This window comes from Thermobia domestica, chromosome 17 (genome assembly GCF_964235325.1).
Source record: "Thermobia domestica chromosome 17, izTheDome1.hap1.1, whole genome shotgun sequence".
Lineage (NCBI taxonomy): Eukaryota > Metazoa > Arthropoda > Insecta > Zygentoma > Lepismatidae > Thermobia > Thermobia domestica.
Window position 1 is genome coordinate 101,459,201 of NC_137470.1, and position 19,844 is coordinate 101,479,044.

At 35.6% G+C, this 19,844-nt stretch overlaps 1 long non-coding RNA gene across 12 annotated transcripts in view; it reads left to right on the forward strand.

Annotated features, from left to right (window-relative positions):
* Positions 1-9,386: 9,386 nt before the first annotated feature.
* LOC145673922 (uncharacterized) overlaps positions 9,387-19,844 on the forward strand; it is a 61,778-nt gene continuing 51,320 nt past the window's right edge. For 2 of the 12 annotated variants that reach the window (XR_014128854.1, XR_014128855.1), the window contains exon 1: positions 10,057-10,453. This is a non-coding gene — a long non-coding RNA (uncharacterized LOC145673922). The other 10 variants (XR_014128859.1, XR_014128860.1, XR_014128858.1 and 7 more) reach the window with 10 other exon arrangements.

The following is a 19,844-nucleotide window of genomic DNA, read 5'->3' on the forward strand; positions in this document are numbered from 1 at the left end:
ATCGGACATTTTACAATCAGTACAAAAAACAACGAAGTAAAACAGATCTATTATTAAAACAGTTAACAAGTTCTGATAACATTCATTGGGATCAATCGGGAACAGTACGTATTCAAGGAAAACTAATACCAGGTTCTAATATTATTGATTTAATAAATGATGTTGTTCGTACACGAAAATATTCAAGAAATCATATAGGTATTCACGAATTTAAAAGTTTATTAGATGATATTAATGTTTCACTGGAATTAATTTGTACTCATATAGTGAAATCACATAGCAAAGTTAAAAAATCACGAAGTCCAACACTAGTATCAAATATATTCAAAAATTGGAAAGAAAATAAAATGTAAAAATGGTAAAATTGTCAAAATTATATTATGACTATACGAATCCTGCTTCTTTATCAAGTATTAAAACATTACATGGAAAAACAAAATTATCAAAAAAGAAAATTAAAGATTGGTTAACATCTGAAGATGCATATACATTACATGCACCAGCACGAAAAGTGTTTAAACGTAAACAATATTATGTTAGTGCACCAAGTGAAACGTTACAAATAGATTAACCGATATGAAAAATATTGCCAAGCATAACAAAAATTATAAATATATATTATGTTGTATTGATATTTTTCACGGTATGCGTATTGTGTTCCCTTAAAAACAAAAACAGATAATGAAATGGCAAAATGAATCAAAAAATAAAATTTTAAACTACCGGTGTTTAAAGTACAAACGGATTTAGGTACAGAATCTTATAATCGATATGTAGAACGTTTATTTAAAGAATATGAAATTAATCATTATAGTGTACATTCAGAAATTAAATGTGCACTAGCTGAACGGTTTATAAGAACATTAAAAGAAAAATTGTATCGTTATTTTACTGCTAAAAATACATATCGTTATATAGATGTGTTAGATTAATTTGTAAAAAATTATAATCATTCGTATCATAGTAGTATTAAAATGGCACCTGCAAAAGTAAATCATTCTAATGTTGATCAAGTTTGGAATACGTTGTACGGTTACAAATGAATAAAAAGAAATTAACATGTAAATTTAATCCTTGTGATTATTTGCGTGTTAGTAAACATAAACATAAATTACAAAAGGGATATTTACCGAAATGTTAAAAGAAATTTTTATCGTTGATAAATGTATCCAACAAATATTATTACATATAAATTAAAAGATTAGAATGATGAAGAAATTAAAGGGATATTTTACACAGAAGAATTACAAAAAGTAAATGTAAATTCAAAGAAAACATTTTTAATTGAGAAAGTATTAAAACTAAAGAAAGATATGATGTATGTAAAGTGGTTGGGATATCCATCAAGTATGAATTCGTGGATTAAAAAAAATTCTGTTCATTCTTCAAAATGAGTTCGATGATTAAAACATGATTTCTATGTCACTCTTCCTTCAAATGCTAGTAGTGAAATTTTTACTAACAATACAACTGCTTCATTTATAGTAAAGTTAGCACAATCTATTCATTTAAGTGAAGGAGAATGATATGTTGCCTTAACACAGCTTAATGTTCCTTTTAGTTTTTATAATGTTCGTGAAAATGAAAAAAGTTGTAATTGAAACCATCTTTAATGATGAAGTTGAAATTACTCACATTGATATTACACCAGGATACCATACTTCTATTCCGTCCATTTTAGATATGATTCCTGAACAATTGCGCATGTTAAAATATTATAAAAATAAAAATCAGGTTGGAATTAAACATTCTTTAAAATTGAAAGATTTTTGTGTCATTGGAATGACACAAGAATTACAAGATTTACTTGGATTTATAAATGAAAATACAACCGAGTTTACAGATATTGTTTTTCTAAACTCTGTTAATGAAGAAGTTCCAGTAATATCACGTGCAAAATTTCAATGCAATTTAGAACATAATATAACAAACATTCTTAATGTTTGTGTTGATATTGTAAAACAACAAGAAAATATTGGACCATTACTTCGTAAAGTCAGTGCATATAATATTGAGCACGGAAAAGTAAAATGCTTTCTATTTCACACTCCACAATATGTTAAAGTTGTAAAATCTTATTTTAAAACGATTGAAGTAAACTTAAAAGATAAGCACGGTTTAAAATTGCCATTTGAATTTGGAACTTCAAACTTAACACTTCACTTTAAACGAAAATGATTTCTGAAAGTATTGATGATTATTTACATTATTTACAAAGTATTTACATTACACTTGTATCAAACGGAAGCACTGATGTATATCCTACAAATAGTTCAACACATTTTATTAATCAACTAAAAATAATATTCAATTATCAGAAACCGATTGGTATGTAGGATTAAGTTAATTACATGTTCCTTTAACATTTTATAATGTTAACGATGGTGAAAATGTCATATGGTATGGATTGTACGCATAATTGTATGGAAAATTTTACATTATTTTTCCTTTACGTTGGTCTACTTACTTTGATTTGGAACTTTGAAATTTCATCCTTTTTTCCACTGATAAGTATTGATAATACAACAAGGAAATAATTATACTATGATAATTTAATTGAAATTCATCGTAATTTGGCACATGGCAAAAAGCAGTGTGGTAATTGAAATTGAAGAAGGAGGGAAATTCCCATCCACCTCTGAATACTTTCCAGAAACCTCGTTCCCTTTCGCTTTCTAGACGAGGGAGGGAACTTGATAATGTTATCAAACCTTCATGTGTAATTACAAAAATTAAATTTATAAACAAATAAGAAATCATCAGTATATCAGGCTTTAATTGATAATTTATTCACAAGATTCCCTATCAAAGGCGTGGTAGATGAAGTTTCTGTTCTACATGGGTCGACATTGCCAACTGACATGGTCGATCTGGAAAAGATGTTGTATGGTGATAGAGACATGATACTTCTTGCTGAGTATTTCAAAACTGACAGAGAAAAATCGTTATCAGACTTAAGTCTAACAAGTAGATTGCCGATGAGAAGTTGCAGAAATCGGGTAGAAGTATTATCAATTTCCACGACAGAGTGCGAACGGGGATTTTCCCTTATGAATTTACAGATGACTGATATTAGAAATAGATTAAGTGCTCAAACATTGTCTAACTTGTTGCTCATCAATGTTAATGGCCCACCGCTAGACAAGCTCAAAGTAGACGAGCTAGTTAATTCTTGGGTGAAGGATGGGCATCATTCCATTGCGGATGATTTACCGCCTAAAAGTTACCAAAAGGAAATAAACCCGATTTCAGATTTGTTTTAAGGTGGAAAATTACGAGTTACGGAAATACTTGTATTACTAATGGCTTATTTGTGTTATTCAACTTTGTACCTACTTTTTAGTAACTCTCTTCTTCGCTTTAGGTAAACTACATTTGAATAAATATTCATAATAATTGCAATTATGCATATTTGTAACTTAAATTTAACGTGGTGTTTTAGTGATTACACAAATTACAATTATGAGCATACTTTATGGAGATTCTCTCACATAGGGTACCCAAGCACCTTTATACCCTATGAACAACTGATTTTTCAAGTCTTTTGTGAGAAAAATACTGTGAACTGAGAAACCATAACCTTTTCCATATTCTACAGGGGTATTTTCCTGCGAATAGAAGTTTTTGTGGAATGCGTTCAGAAATTAACACTTGCAAGAATACTCTCTTAGTACAAGTATATTTTAGGCTCACACAAATCTCCCCCCCCCCCCCACCTCGAACTGTTTCAATTTCCTCACTGACAAACTACCATTTTATATCGTAAAGGTCAGATCCACCGTTATTGTAACAGAGTGGTGCTTGAGTGATTGACTAGAAATTCAAACTCCAATTAGTGACAATATCACAGTCTTGTTTTATTGCAAGTGTAAACTCTTTAGTCAGTACAGAAGAGGCCGTGGATCGTGTTCAGAGTTGATGACGATGGATTTTGGTAAGTCAGAGTAGGTCACAGTGGATGATAGTGGCTCATGGTGGGTGGTGGGTCAGAGTTGGTCACCGTGGGTGGTGGGTCAGAGTGGGTTACCGTGGGTGGTGGGTCATGGAGGGTCATAGTGGGTCATGGTGGGTGGTGGGTCAGAGTGGGTCACGGTTGGTCATGGGTCATGGTGGGTCGTGGGTCATGGCGCGTGGTGAGTCAGCGGGTCGTGGGTCAGTGGGTCGTGGGTCAAGTTTTCATTGACCCACGCCAACTCTGACTGTAAGTAATTTTTCTTAGTCTCTGGTTGATGGGTTAAATGGTTCGAAATCTATTCTCCAAAATGTAGCTCCCCATCTGGATTTTTATTTTTGTTACTTCATATACAGTATGTCACATTCTTATTCGTACACGCCTTAATTTAAAAGAAAATCACTACCTATGAAACATACTGGTGGTAAAATTTACAGCAGATAGCTGGAGGAGTGAGATAGGACCATGATAGACATACCCAGTGTAGAAAGGGGTGAAAACAAGGACACCATAGAAAGGCAGAAAAGAAAACATGTGAGAACTCCCGAATTTATGCCACATTGTTATTCGTACACTTATAGACAGGTGTACATTTCATAGGCTCAGCGGTGTAGCCAAATGGTGGCCCATCGGGGCCGCCCCCCCCTCAAATGGTTTCCTGGCCCCCCAAATGACCAGCTTTTAAAACACCATAGTAAAATTATCTCGCTTCATTCATTTAAAAGTAACAAATTTTATTGACAATTAATAATTTATGGTAAAATAGTAAGGAGAAATATTGTTTTTTCCATACCGATCGAAAAATAGTATAGTATCTCTTCCTTATACCAACCGAAAAATAGGATACTTTTTTTTGTGACAGCAGATTACACAATTTACTGCGATTTATATGCTTTAACAAGTATATTTTTATATGCTTTAACAAGTGTTTTAAAAGACATAGAGGATGGAAAATTTGGTGAGAAACAATGCTTTTATTCAATTTGGATTTCATTCGCTCTCTCTTTTATTTCTACTCAGTGTATTTTTTTTAAGTCACGAGTAATAAATATTTTTGTCAGGAAACCGTAAAGAAATTACGTGAAATTTCAAAGAAAATCAATCTTGTGTAGATAGGTTCTGTATACAAGGTCTTAAATTTAAAGGTAACCAAGAAAGGTTTTGTTGCTTTTTCACCCACTACCTTCGAACATTGATATGTCACCTAACCTGGAAGATCAAAAATAGTCCCCACCAGCATCGACGACCTTCTGAAAACGTCTGGAAAGCCATGGAATCCATCGCGGTAGAACTTGGTGGGCCGTGAAACGAAGAAAGTATCAGGTGCATTTTGGACTTTTACTAGGGATTTGAACTGGCGGTGATTGTTCAAAGAATGGAACAGGTGATAATCGGACGGTGCAATGCCCGGGGAATATAGTGGTTGCAATATTGTTTCCCATCCAAGGCGGAAAATGGTGTCCTGAGTCATCTTAACCACGTGGGACTTAGCGTTGTCCCTTAAACGAGGACCCATTTGCAATTCACAAGCGATGGCTCCAGGGTTTTGAGTTTTTGTTGAGCACAGCTCAACTGCTAACACTACACAGTTGCATTGATACTCTGACCAGCTGGTAGCAGTTCCCGATGCACGATGCACCAAACACACAGAAGGATCTTATTCTGGTACAGTGCTGGTTTCGGCTGTTTTGAAATCGGTTCATGGGATGCTAACCAATGATGACGGCGCGTGGAACTTCGTATAGGACCCACTTTTTATCACATGTCAACGCCCTGTCCAGAAATGGCTCCGAAACAGTAAATAAACACAGGCGACTGCCGCGTTTCCTTCTGGCCCGGAGTCAAAATATGTGAGACCAATTGACCCAACTTGTAGTGCTTCACAAGTTGATGGATGTGCTGCCGACTGGTTTCTCCATACACTGAATTGTAGTCCCAGTTCCTCTTTGTACAAGTGTTGGTCTTCCGGCACGTGATGTTTTCGGGTGTTTCGTCATCGTCCTTAAACTTGTTGAACCATCGCTGCAATGTCCGCGTCGTCACGACACCCTCACCAAAGGCCTGGCATATCTTCTGTCCCGCAACAGCGGCGTTTGACCTCCATTTGAACTCGTTCAGCATACATGCTCTTATGACGCTCTGTGGATTTCCCATGCTCCCTCTGTCTTTACTCAATTTCACGGTGTGTCTGAATTCCCACAACCAGGTAGTATGTTGGACATACCCACACCAACAACTGACGTTCGCCTTATCTCCACTCGCATTCAACTCACGATATGAGGTCCAATTGAACACAGACTTCCACGAAAAGGGACAGAACTTTCTTGGTTACCTTTATAGTTATGCACAAAAGTATAGCGTTTGGTGCCGGGCATAGTTCTTGATTAAGCATAATAAAAACCATCTTGAATATAATTTATGGATAATAATAATAATAATAATAATAATAATAATAATAATAATAATAATAATAATAATAATAATAATAATAATAATAAGCTAAAATAGTGTCTTTAGTTTTCCAGAAGAAAACCAAAATTTTCCTTTCTTTCAGGCCTCAAAAACACTAGCAGCAACACTTTTTTTTTGGCTTTGTACATTGTAGCTGGCCTCCCCTCAAAAACGACGGGCCCCCCTACAGAAACCTGCTGGCTACACCCCTGCAAAGGCTAAAAAGGAAAGAAATCAGAAGTAGAACACGAGCACAGCTATGTGACGTACACGAAAAGGACAGATCAACTGCTGGTGTTAAGCGTAGTGTAGACTCTATATTGGTAGATAAACCTTTCAAGAATAGGGAAGAATAAACAGCTCGGAGAGAAAGTCAAAGAGACAATCATAAAGCAAGCATTAAGAGGATGGTCGTTAGGGAAAATCGGACAATTAATAGAAAAAAGGCACACAATAATTCAATATATAGTAAACAAGTTTAAGTATAGTGGTTCAATGAGACATAAACCAAGAAATCCGAAAAAGAAAAAGTTAAATGAGAAGGAGGATAGAGTGATTGTGCGACAGGTGAGAGCAAATCCCCGACTGAGTGCTCCAAAAGTCCAAAATATAATACAATGTGCTGCAGGTAAGAAAGTAAGCAATGAGACGATTCGTTGAGTGCTACACAAATACGGCTACCATGTTCGAATACCTCGAAAGAGGCTATTCGTTAGTCGTAAGAAACGTATGTTACGACTTCAGTTTGCAAAAGAACATCAAGAGCCAGGAATTTCGGAGCAATGTATTATGGTCAGATGAGACTAAAATTAATCTCTTTGGGTCTGATGGAACCCACAGGGTGTGGCGAAAACCCAATTCGGACAATAATGTTGTAAATACGATACCCACCGTAAAACATGGAGGTGATTCTATTATGCTTTGGGGTGCATGTCGGCAAAAGAGGTTGGTAAAATTCAGTTTATTCATGGTACAATGAACAAGGTAATGTACCTCGATATTCTTCGGAACAATGTTAAACAAAGTAGAGAAAAATTGGGCATGCTAGATGCTACCAACTTCTATGTTCCAACATGATCACGATCCCAAACATACGGGAGGTATAAATAGGGATTGGTTAATTTGAAATGTGCCCAAACAATTGCACACCCCTCCCCAATCCGCTGACCCTAATCCCGGAAGTGACGGAAGAATAGGGCAAGATCAGCCCTGCCACGTGTACTACTCTTGTCAATTCTATGCAGCGGCGATGTATGGCAGTTATTAAAACTAAAGGCTACGCTACAAAGTATTAGTTATTTTATTTTTTAATATAATTCTTTCTTACATGCAATGTTTATATCTAACTGTACGAATAACAATGTGGCGAAATATTGCACATCTTTATTTAAATACGCACTTATTGTATATAACTAGCCTTTGGTTAGCTGGGTTCTCTGCCCCCAGGCCCCTGAGTCTGCTCGACCTACGGCCTCGCATTTCGTATCTATCGGCCTTTGCATTAACAGTGAATTTCGTGAACTTGCTCTTCATATTTCCTGAATCTGCCCATCCGTGGGCTTCGCCCCTACACATTGTCTTTGCTCGGCCCACGGCCTCGCACCCCTTGAACCCACCATTCTATCGTTTCTTTTCATATTTAAACTATCTAAAAGATAAGATTTTGTATCCCAAGAAAACGCCCATTAAAATAACAAGGGCATTTTTTCATTCCCCCTGTAGAACCCTAAAATTAAAAATACTCACGTTTGGCAATTTTTCTGTGGGTTTGTCCCGAAAACCTACAATCATGCCAAATTTAATCATTGTATCCCTCCAGGAAGTGCTCAATAATTTGGGGGTGTAAAAGGTGTTCCATATAAATAACATGGGAAAGATTTTTCACTTCTCCATAAAACCACTCCAAAGTTGGAATTTTCTATTTCTACTGATTTACTTAGGTAGTGCTAACGAAAACGTACAAGCATACGGAATTTCAAGTTTTTATTCCAATTCTAAGTACCTAAAACATGAGATTATAGATCCGAAACAAGTCCCATTTAAATAACATGGGGAAATTTTTCATCCCCTCTTAAGACTCCCTAAAAATTAAAAATATTCATTTTAGGCAATTTTCCTGTCGGTCAGTTCCAGAAAGCTACAATCATGCCAAATTTAATCATTGTTGCCCTACAGGAAGAGCTCAATAATTTATGTCAGCTCAAGAGTTTTATATATAGTTAAGATATCGATTTGTAGATTCTTTCTTTGTATCTGTAACAACAAATGAATATTTCAGAAGTATTTACGTTCAAGCAGAAATACATTTCCTTCATTTCTTTATGCGTACCGCTCTATTTTCTTTACGATCACCATGTGTATAAATACGAATGTGACATACTGTACATATCCTGCTTGTTCGAACCTTAATAGCACAAAGACAAATAAATGTTAGAGGAAACGTTGTGGTGAATTTCAGAGGAAACCACACCTGTGTTGGCAGGAAATACCAAGTTTAAGTGTATGGAGAAAATAGATACAGAATTTCACAAATTAAGTCAGGGTCTCATAGATAATTGTGGATTAAATGGAGCAAGGCTTAATTAAGTCTTGTGAGATTTCCCGAATATCTTGAATGTGGCATTTTTCGAAAATACAAGTATGATTTCCCCTGAAAATCACAATCCTACAGCTTCTTCTAACACTATTTGTCTTTGAGAAATTAATGCTCAAAGTTTAATTTTCTGCACTTTCCTGTGTTCGTAAATCGCTTTTGACTTCGGTGTAATCAACTTTAAAAAAAAAAAAAAAACAAGAAAAAACTTGTTTTCGTGTCTAGTTTCAATGGCCAAGCGCTGTGATAGGAATTATGAAACAACACACAAACACACACACACACATATATATATATATATATATATATATATATATATATATATATATATATATATATATATATATATATATGCGTAGGTGTTTTGTTGTTGTTGTTGTTGTTGTTGTGTGTGTGTGTAACAAAGGATGAAGTGTATACCCACCTAAAATATTAGCATTACATCACTGTCAGTATGTGAATAGTTGAAGTACTTTGTGTTCTTACACCCGACACGGATTTGTACGTAGAAAATCGAAATGTAACCTGTTGCAAACGCATTCTCTTTCATGTACCTATTTAGCACAGTGTGTAAAGTAAGGTGAGTCAGGATGTACGAAGGTGAACAGTTAAGAAACGGACCAATTGAGGTGCTCGTAAAGTTCTTACAAGTTTCTGAAGTTGTTACAAATCGTCAGCGCGAAAGAGTACTAAGATGTGGAGATGTGCAGAAAAGAAGAATTTTTTTTTTCAGGTTTCTAAATGAAAACGTAAATGAAGGAACCAATCAGATATCTTTGTATCGTGAAAGCAGTGTTTTTCCACAATCCTCTTTTACGCGTACACCTAGAATCGCTGAGGTGTACCCCCTCGCCCTATGGATGCACCCCCTCGCCACTGCTCGGCTCCCCTGCTGCACTCCTGCCCTTACTCAGTTATAGAGAATTCGTATTTTTTTTTTTTTTTTTTGTGGAGACCTAACACAGGTTGGTTGGTGTTTTTGCGCAAGACATCTTAAAGTGGATCTTCACCGTGAATCCAAGTGCACACCTCAAAAATGATTACCGAAGGTATAACAAGTGAATGCAAAGAGAAAGAAGTGTGTATTTCATGAACTTGTGTCTGGATCCGTACAATCAATCTGCACGCACTCGTATTTTGAAGAAAATGAGTGTCATGCAATAGTTTCATTTTCATATTTATTAAGCATGTTTATTTAATTTTGAGTTTAAATTTTATAGAAATATTACGTGGAAAATTTAGGACCCAAATGGTAACTTCTCCTTCTCTAGATGGGATTTTATAACGTTTCAGGTTGGCATCTCTGGACCATTGAAGAATACCCATTCTCTTTTCTTCGTGGACGAACCGGCCAGGTGGTGGGCAAAAATACTAACGGTAGTTTCTTTGTATGTGTAATTCTTGAAGAGCTTTTTCTTTCAAAATGTTTGATGTAATACTCTTATTACAATATTGAGGTAAGGAACGATTATTACTGTAATTTTAATTGAAGTATCTTTGAAATTTCTATTATACATATAAAGTTGGTCTTTATCCTCCTAAACACGTGTCAGCATTGCAGTGCCAAAGGAAACATGGACCAAACATAACTTACAGTATACGTAATTGTTTATCGCTAAATATAAGTTGTATGGCATTTAGCGTAAATATCGGATGTCTAGGCTGTATATTATGGTGAGCAAAATATTTTTTTGACTGCTTTTAATCCCTTAAAACATATTCTATGGGCAGCATGACGCGTTTCCCATCATCTGCCATACTCGTTTTTAGAAATTCGGCATATAAAGACTAATTTAGAATAAGATATTGTGAAAACAAAATAGTATTTTTTGACGAAACTAGTATCTTGTGTTAAATGGTTTGTTGTATTAGCAGATTTACGTTTGTCGGGTGTTCTTTCTCGAGGTAACTAGTTTCGTAACTCGCAAGGAACTGTAATGATCAGATTTAACGAAAGCAGGCGAGGGTGGCCCACAAGTAGGTATACAGTATCGTACTGCATTTTATATCATTTATTGTTATCCATCAGGTAGACAGGTTTTTTTTTAAAGCTCGGAAGAGCCGAAGCAAATAAACCCATGAACTAGAATTTTATACTTGACCAATGCAGGGATGTATTGCTACTTTTGGGCCACCCTAGTGATGCAGTGCTATTGTTATTATAGGCAGTGGAGTGGTCGAAGTGAGACTATGTATGTGGTGGTATGCCATACCGCCTCTGGTTTTTCTGTAATCAAGACATGCCATCACTAGAGAGTCGATGCTAAAATGCCTTTAATAAATCCATTTTTATACAGTTTCGCACATGAAAATATTTTATTATGTAGAAATAATTTCTAAGTTGACAACACCTACATTTTTGCCATCTTTTTCCTACCTTTTGTTTTTAAAATGAAGTATCTTCAAGAAAGTTCATCTAGTTTATACTTTGATGTGCCATGTTGAATTGTTTCTTTGTTATGTATATGTGTGTGTTCTTGCCTTAATGCATATAAATGTCCTGGTTTGAGTATGGGCGGATTTAGGGGTTATCTGCTGTGGAGGCGGATCTTCCGGGGGTTTGGAATATTCCTTAGTCGAGTGGGGGTCCGGGAGTTTTCCCGCAGAAGATTAATATGAAAAGTCGTTTTTTGAGAATTTTCGTGTATGATTCTCTATAATACAACATAAGGGGATATTTTTTAAAAATCAAAGTTGTTGGCGGGGGATCAAAATCTCTCCATGTCCTCCACCCTAACTACAGGGAAGCCCTCCAATAGTTTTCAGTCTAAATAGAAATGTAATCTTTTAGACAACATACCCTCACTGTATTTCAACATTTAGATAGCCGGTATGTAGAGTCAAATTTGTAATAAAACATACCGCCTCTGCATTTTCTCCACTTCGAACACTGGCTATAGGTAAAATAATTCTACAGCAATTCGCAGCTTGAATAAATGAATTTTTAAGGATTTTTTTCTAAGCGTATGGGAAATCTTGCAGGTAGTTTTTATCCCTGTTTTTGATTTTCTTTTGCTTGGATATTCTCAATCTGTTTCGATTAAAAAATTAGTGATTATCACGGGCAACATATCGTGAGCACAAATGTACCCTTATACGGAACAACTGTTCTCCACTTCTCCTCGATACAGTTGTGGCATCTTGATCCTTGTACTTTCGACAGATAATAGGGGAGAAGAGTCTAGAAATCGTTTATTTATTTATTTTATTGATTTCAATAGATTTACACATTTCATAACCCCTCCTGTGCTGAAAAAGTATTTTTTTTTTTTGTGCTGGCCGTCTGATGTATATACTTTCTTGTAGAGTACATGTCGTTCAAAGTATCCGTTCCGAAAACTTATATAGTTGTATTTTTTAACCCTCAAAAAATAGGGTAGTTCACTGTAGAATAGAAATAAAAATTTATGAATTATTCAGAACGACATTTTCTATTTTTATAGACTAAGGCAAGTTGCTACTTCAGTCACTTCATTTAATGAATCGATTCCTCGGAACAATTTCTTAAATACCACCAGGAATCAGGTCCTCCTGAATTGAGTGGTGGTTCAAGTTACAAAGTTTCTATAATTATTAAAATATAACATGTTCCAAATGTTGATGAATTTAGATCCATACCAAGTTCCCATGGTAACATTAAAACTTTAAATATTCAGTGTATAAACTACTAAAAATCCACAGCAACAACCACTGCGTTTTCCTGATTTCTATAAAGCTCGTACACTAGACAATCTAAGAAAATAAGCAAGTTATGAAGGCAAGGAAACTAAAGTACAAAAATTCACGAAAAGCAATGATTGAAAATTCAAAATCTCGTTAAAAGATACGCATGATGGAAGGAACAAACTCTCCATGCAACAAGTAAAATGCCCGGTCCAGCTGGTATACTCACTCAAACGAGAAGTTACACACTATTAATTGTATGAAAATGGGTCAAAACTTCCCTAACCTTAAGCTAACTCGTTCCTACCCCTGCCATACTTATTCTTATCTTACTCTACTACTCTGCCCTACCCTGCTCTGTTATACCCTTTTAAAGCGGTCCTACTTATCGATGCGCAGCTGCAGCATGTATTGTAAAGTTTACCCAAAAGAAGTATTTACACATCTTGGATTTGTCTGCATCTATGGCCTTAAGCACATCACATATGAGGGGTGACATTCCTCAGTAAGCACATGCGGGTTAAAAAAGGAAGCAGTCTGGGACCTGTGTTAGACACCATTCTCTCGTTTGATTGAGGAAAATAAAGGTAAAACCTTTCAGAACGGATTGCCTTAAAGAACTGTTACACCTTTTCAACTGAGTATCCCCGCGGGAAATAGAACATGGGACCACTTCCACCAAAGCCAATGCTATAGGTTAATTAACTTGAAGCACGATCAGCTCATAAAATTATGTACTTGAAATGGGACTAGCTCGTCTTAATAATAATAAAAAAAAAATAATTAAAAATTAAATACCTGAAAATTGTAATTTCATTAACCTAGTTCAGCACCATGAAGCACTGACTGAATATTGGTGAAAGTTTTCGTATTTTCTTACGCCAAATACGAACCTAGTAGAACAGATGCGTTCTCAACGCCCGAACCCCCGGTAGGGACACTAGGTCAAAAAAATAAATAAATAAAATAAAATAAAGAGAGAAAGAAAGAAAATAAAGCTTTTTCAATCAAACCATCCTAAGTGAGCTGTTCATACCTTCCTCTTTCAGACTAGCCAAATGTCGGGATGGTACCTAACAGCGTGGATTGATTTAAATCAGTCTGATTTAAATCACGATTTAAATCAAGGTTTAAATCACTTGATTTTTTTAATAAAAATCGTTGATTTAAATCAAATTCCGAAACAAAATAATTTAAAGTGAAAATAAGTAAAATCCCGTTTTTGTTCTGTTATTTCGGTTACGGAAGTTAATAATCATAATACAATGAGACTCAAATGTACAATATGTACAGCATAGTATGAAAACAAGTGTCATACACAGGATGATTAGGGAAAATCCCTTTTTGAACGGGTAACGGAACAATCCTGCTTTCTTCTCTTCGTAACAATAAGTTTGGGTTTTTAAATCGTTGACTATTCCAACGGGAAAATCACCATCGACATTTAAGACGAAAATGCTTTCGTGTGCTCGTCTGCTTGTTTGTTCCCACATAATAGGGCGTATTTAGAGGGGTCCTATCCCCTCTCCGATTTTTTTTAAAGATTTATAACTTAAGCGAAATTTATGTATTTCTGCCTCAAGTTAGTTCCAATCTTTTTAAAAAAAATATGCTCCTACCAAATATCAGTAGCTTTTGTGAAAAAAGTGTCATTTTGATAAACGTTGCTATACTTTTTCCTTAATGCTTAACCTTTTAAATTATATTACCTATTTTTATTCTATTAAAAATCGAATCTTAATTATTCGATTAAAAAAGTATCAATAAACCTTTTTATTTCGTCTTTTTTCAAGGCTGGAGGCATTCTAGAACATGTTACATGTGCTTTCATGCCTTTCTGCGTCGAAACATAGTGTATGATATCATAAATTTAAAAAGATATTTTTTGTTATGCCTATTATTCTTATTTTTTGGCAGGCTTACATTTTGCATTCAAAAGACTGAAATTTTGCACACTCGTTCAGTGCACCCTTTAGTATTTTTAAGATGTTTTCAGATCTCTGCGTGAAAACAGAAAGGGAGGGGGTGTTCACAGGGGAAAATGTAAAAAAAGAAAGGATATTTTTTAACAAAATAGCTTTTTTCGAGATTCGGATGGAGACATATGAATTGTACCGTTCGAAAGGCTGTTCTATTCTGAAGAGAATGACGTACGAACCATGATCCTAGGATAAATAGGGATGTTTCAGGAAGCTGGCACCTGAAATCCTGTTTTATATGGTAATCTGGGGTATTTGGTGGATATTATTTTTCGCGGGCTTACTTTTGTACCTAGAAGATTGAAATTTTGCACATTTATTCAATGCACCCCTTAGTATTTTTCAGTGTTTTAGATCTCTACCTTAAAACAGGAGATTGGTCCAGAGGAGTAAAAAGTATAAAAGGATATTTTTAACAGAAAATCCCTTTTTTCGTGACTTTTCCGCCCCAGATACACGATGGAGACATTTGAATGGTACGATTGAAAATCTTTTATATATGAAGAGAATAATGTACAAATCACGACCCTAGGATAAATATGGATGTCTGATGAAATGTTTACATTACATGCGGGTTATCTGGGGCATTGTGGGGATGTTCTTAGCTCATTGTTAAATATTTTCCCCGCCCTTACTATTCAAGACAGCTTGAAATTTTATACACACATTTAGTACAACCCTTAGTATTTCCCAGTTGATTTTGAGATATGTGCGTTAACACAATGGAGTCCAGAGGGGATCAAAATTTGAAAAAAAAAAATCAGAAAAATCCCATTTTCTCAAAATATCCCGCTCCAGGGACATCATAGGGAAATGTGAATGTTACCGTTTCAAAGGTTGTTCTATTCTAAAGAGAATGAGGTATAAACCATGAACCTAGGATAAATAGGGATGATGTTATAGCTGCTTGACTGAAAGTCTATAATTTACCTTTTAAAAAGAAGCCATAATTTAAAAGGATTAAGAAACATTATTTTGGGATTGATATAGGTTAACAATGGGGATTAATTCAAAATTCAACCCTAAATCTTTCACTGAAATGGCATAATTAGCATTTAATACTAATTCCTAATGCTTTTTCTTCAGTTTGCGACTTGTAATTTACTAGGAGAAAGACTTGATTTAAATCAAAAAAATCGATTTAAATCAAAAAAATCAACAAAAATGATTTTTTTTAAAAAAATCATGATTTTTTTCCACCCTGGTACCTAACATAGGTCCCAGGCCGCTTCCGTCCTTCCCTTTCCTGGGTAGTGTGATCGCCAAGGGACGCCTTCCCGTATGCCTTATGCGTTAATATGGCTATTGATGCCAAAAGCCCAATAACCGAATGGAATTAGGAAAGTAAAAGGTTGTCTAGATGAATATTTTATGGGGTACAATTTGGCAGCATTTACAGAACTATGATTTCGAAAGATCAACATATATTTGAATCCTACTATAGCATGCGTAAAACGCGAGAAGTATTGTTAAACAAGGAAGCGATAATACGTAGTGTTGTAAGTCGTGTTTCTTAAGGATCGAAGTATTCCAAAAGGTATTCAGAAAGTGTCAAGTCTTGTTCCAGTGAGCTGTCTGAAAACAGCAGTTTGAGTTGATTTTGAGTGCGTCCCTTTCAGCAGCAGGGCTATATGAGACGCGGGCCTACTGATTAAGGTGGAATCCGAGCCATATGAGCTCCCTCCGAGAATCGAACCTGGGTCTCCCACGCCAAAGGCGCGTATGCTCACCGCTTATCCATGGAGGAACTCTAAAACAGTAATTTGAATTATCTGACGTGTGAAAGGATAAAACAATAGGATTTCAAGGAATTCCTATTCTTCTATTGCTCATATTCCTACGATATAGCAAAAGAACGTAATAAGATATTTTCAACAATGTGATGTAATGTCAGAAATGCGAGCATACAACATTCGCGAAGAGATATGCTGAAGTTAATAGCTTAACATGGTATGTGGTAAAGTAAAACGTGCAATAAAAGGAAGAAGATAGGATTGGTGAAAATTCCAGTGGAAGATACGTTGGTTGTGTTGTTCTGTGTAGTTCACACACATAACAACCATAGTGCACACGCTTTCTCCTTACGGACGAATTCTATTGGGAGCCCCTGCTATGATCCTGCCCTGACTCTATTCGAAGTTGTGTTTTTAGTGGCCGCCTAGCACAAGTTGGATTGTGATTTTAAGTTAATTCTAGTTTTATACACTGCAGTCGAGTTTTACGCCGTATGTGCCCACACTGTAGTTGTAGTCAACCTTCCTCAACTCATTCTGCACCCAGTAATAAAACTGCTCGGACATTTTACTGAAGTCTGACATGAGCTTTTTTTTTTTTTTTTTTTTTCATCACAAATATTTCATAAGCAACCTTACAACGTCGTTGATAATGAAATAAGACGTATGTCACAGAAAAATAATTTCCTGTTTTTGTAATCAAAATTACCAGCAGCAGCGTTCTTAAGTAATATGTGCCGGACCCATAAGAAGAAAGATATTTCCCCACTGGTAATTGAAGAAACATCAGATTTGGTTATGTTAAATTGGAATTGGCTGTTGTTTGGCATACGATAGATTGCAGTAATAACGACGATAAGTTATTTCTCCTGTGAAGATTCCAGAAGGGTTTTTTAAAAAAAATGAAAAAAAAAAAACTACAAGAACTCAGACAATTCCTTTCAAATTTCACAAGCAGTAATAACTCCATGCTGTCCTAAGAATAATGAATTTCTTTTAAAGGAAGATGCATTCTTACTGCCTTAAAAGGGAAGTGCATAAAACACGAACCAGTTTAAAATGAAAACGAACATATGATAGGTAACCACAAAATCATGAATGCTATCTAACCGAATTAGAGCATAATAGCAGGAGGGTCTGTGCGAGAGTGCGTTCGTAGGGATCAGGCGGGTCAGCGATGTTGGGTATACTTTTAACGAAGATAGTAGAAAACACTTTAAATTGCATAGAAACACACGGCTTGGGTATTGCACAGCTTTGCGACACTTCTATGGTCACTATACACTGCCTTCACATTATCATATCTTACGGAGTACTACTTGGGAAGTGCAGATTTCCATTTCGTATTTTCGCATTATTACGCAGGTAAAGAGGTGATATCCTGATATATTTTGTAGAATTTTGTGAATAACATTTCTTCTGTAAATTATAGAAATTTATGTCCCCATAAATTCTGGTATGACACGATTTAGTTCTAGAAATGGAGGCATGAAAGTATGGTTCGGCAATCAGTGCGTTTTATGGCTACATATTAGCAATATGTCAGCATAGATAAGTGTATTAGTTTATTATGTTTTTAAGCACAATTTCTTTATTTTCTAGAAAGGTGTTTTTCTATTAGACTCTATAATTCTGTGAAGACAAGGTACGTTAGAATGGTTTGGTGGCCGATCGTGTAGCGTGCAGTCGAGGCGAGCAGCTCAAAGGTTGGCGTGTGCCGAAGAAGCAGGGGTTGTTTTTGCGGTTACTTTCGCTTTCTCTAACACTTTTTGTAAGCGGGCAAACTATGTGGTTTTCAAGGGAGCAGGAAAATTTCGGTGTACGGAAAACTCGGTGTGGGGAATGTTCGGTGTAAGGAAATATTCGTTGTAGTAGACCGTAGGATTTATTAAAAACTCAACTTTGAGGATAAATGATCGTATTAGTTTTAAGTTCAAACTTTGTGTAGAACGTACTTTTACTGTCTACTATACCAAATTTTAAAAAATTGTGACCGTGAATTAATTTGAATTCTAGATTTCGACGGATTTTAACATTTAATGGCCCTTACATGACGAGAAATTTGTTTTTCTATGTCCGTTCGTGTAATTTAGCGAAGCGACCATCGCTACCAATCGACATTTAATTTAAAACTTCAGTTTTTATGCTGTTTTGGAGGATGTCTCCTAGAATTTTCTACTTCCAGAAAAAAAAATGTAGGTTACTGGACGGGTAAAGTTGAAAATTGTAGATTTTTCAAAAATGTTCTCACGATTTTATGTCTATTTTATAAATAAATATTTAAATCTAAATTCTTCAAAAACGACATAGTTTATTTATGTTACTAAAAGGTGTAAAAATAAATGCCTCAACTAAAGTATCTACGCCTGATTGGAGAAGTCAATAAGGAGTCAATAGGTTTGCAGTACTTGTTTCCCTTAACTTAAACAAACTAAAGTGTCTGATTGGAGGAGAGGTTAACTATTTGTACAAATATTATCTGATAAAACCATCCTGCTTTATATTGCCCTTTCCACTAAGACTTTTTTGATCAATATATTTTTGCATCTTACATATGTATATGGAGAGTGATTCTTTCAAAACTCACGGATTCATTTGGCTCTAGAATTTCTAACTGAAGTCCGGTTTTCATGCGGTTTGTTGTAAATCATCAAGGGAGGATGGGAGATTTATGGGATTATGTTTACTTGTTTAAATTCATCCTTGGTAATATCGAGCAGGCCACAAGAAAAAAAGCAAATATTCGCCATTGTACGTTACAGTTCGAATGAGATATTGGATATTTGAAGCGAAATTGAAGAATACAAATTAAGTGTTAGTGAGAATACAAATTAGGTGTTAGTCAAATGTAATGAAATCTTTTAAGTTTTACGTCACACGGTTATGCCGGTTAGGCTAAAGGGGACGGTGATGATGAGAATTGAGTGAAATGAAGAAAGTGGGAGAACCCCGAGAAAACCCACGAGCACGGTGTTTGTCCACCACAAAGTCCACACGGCGCGATCTGTACATTATTGTAACTGTGTCCTGATCATAGGGGTACAGTAGCACAGTATAATTCTCAATACAACGGCCCAGTTTCCTGTTTCTTATTGACCGTCGCGAGGTTGCCATCTAACGAAGAAACTCAAATCTCCACACCGCACCTAATTCGGTACAGTGGCGAATATTTGCTGCTTTTCTAGAGGCGTGGCCGATATTACCCCAAATGAATTTAAACCAGTAAGCATAGTTCCATAAATCCCCCAACGTTCCTTGATCATTTGCCAAAAAACCGCATGAAAATCGGACTTCAGTTAGAAATTCTAGAACCAAATGAAAAAAAAATGAAATGAAATCTTTGAGTTTTACGTCCCACGGTTATGCCGGTTAGGCTAAAGGAGACGGTGATGATGAATAATGAATGAAATGGTGGAATGAAGAAAGTGGGAGGAAACGGGAGTACCCCGAGAAAACCCACGCACACGGTGTTT